Genomic DNA, 1,443 nt, shown 5'->3' on the forward strand with positions numbered 1-1,443 from the left:
ATCGGGGCCTTGGGGACTCTGGAGGGACCGCCCTTCCCAGGGTGAGCTGGGACTGAGAGCTGGCAAGTGACTCACAGGGAACATGCTTTTCAGACGCAAAGCACCCAGCCCAGGGCCCGCGCCCACCACCGACTCCGCTGGCTCTCACCCTGGGCCAGCACCCCGTCACCTCAGAGCCCTGTCACCCCAGAGCCAGGTACCAGACAGCTGGGGCCAGCCCTGTACCCCAGAGCCCACTGAAACGAGTCACAGCAGCCGATCCTACATCTGCCTGCCCTGCCTCCCCACCCTCCAGCTCCCTGCACCACGGGGAAAGCTCCTGCCCACAGCACCTCCCGTGCCTCCGCCTCCCGGCTGGACCTGGGGCTTCCTTGTGGGCCCCGCGGGGCGAGGCGTGGTGGGCCATCCCTTGGGAACTGTGACTAACGAACTCTCTTTTCAACGGCCATCGCCCCCTCCCCCCTCTAACTCAGCCCCCTTTGCTTAAGATTCTCCTCCTGGCATCGGAAAGTCCGCCAGAGGGTCCCAGACCTGGCCGGCACCCGCTTCTCCCGCCGTCCTTCTCAGACCCTCTGCATCAACCCCGCGGGGCACCTATTCATTCCCAAAGGCTCCTGTTTCCCACACCTCCCAGGAACGCCCCCGACCCCTGCCCTGCTTCACGGCGTCCACGACTTCGCCATGATGGCAACCGCCTGGGACATTTATGGGACAGCCCGTGCCACCTTCTACGGTTGGCATTCACCTCTCCGAACCCAGGTGCACTGTGTCCCCCAAGCCTTTACGTGCTCTCGGTTCAGGGGCCAAATGTTTGATTTGGTGTGCCAACACAAAGGTGTCCTGAACAGCTTTCTTCCCATTGAGCTGGGGAACATGATTGCCAGGAGTGACAACAGCCATGGCCTTTTTGCACCAGGGTCTGGCCGGGAGAGGACGCCAGGACCTGCTCACCTCTCCGTCTGGGCCTCCGCCACCGGGAGGCGAGGCCACTTGTCCCCAGCTCTCGCCACACTTCCTGCTTCCTGACCGCCAGGGAGATGTCGCGTTCCTTGGTGCCCGGTCAGGCCTGGGAGGGAGGGGTCTGGGGCCACTCCGAGAAATGGGGGAGGACCTGGGGAGGGGCAGGGCCCCTGGGAGGGACACAGAGAGGACCCTTTTCTGCGTGCAGGCTTGGAAGTCAAACGGGAACCTCACAGTCTGGTCTTGAGCTGACTTGTTTATTTGAAAAAAGAAAAAAAAAAAGCATGTGGTCTGACTCCCACGGAGCCCGGCCCATGATGTAAACGCTAAAGCATTTCGGGCTGCGTTCTTTCTAGTCCCCAGAGAGGGTCTGTTCGGAAAGCGTGGGGACTGGCTTCGTTCTGAGCCGTGCAAATACCTCAGGCGCTAGAATTCAAGCCCCGAATATACAGTTCATACGACAAACGATCTGTGTCTGGTGGA

General features: G+C 61.3%; 1 long non-coding RNA gene across 1 annotated transcript in view; it reads right to left on the reverse strand.

Moving 5' to 3' along the window:
- Positions 1-1,437, reverse strand: part of LOC111734437 — a 7,837-nt gene extending 6,400 nt beyond the window's left edge. The window contains exon 1 of the long non-coding RNA XR_002778449.1: positions 952-1,437. This is a non-coding gene — a long non-coding RNA (uncharacterized LOC111734437). The remainder of the gene's footprint in view (positions 1-951) is intronic.
- Between the last annotated feature and the right edge of the window lie 6 nt (positions 1,438-1,443).

The sequence above is a fragment of the Pteropus vampyrus genome, unplaced genomic scaffold (genome assembly GCF_000151845.1).
Source record: "Pteropus vampyrus isolate Shadow unplaced genomic scaffold, Pvam_2.0 Scaffold1254, whole genome shotgun sequence".
Lineage (NCBI taxonomy): Eukaryota > Metazoa > Chordata > Mammalia > Chiroptera > Pteropodidae > Pteropus > Pteropus vampyrus.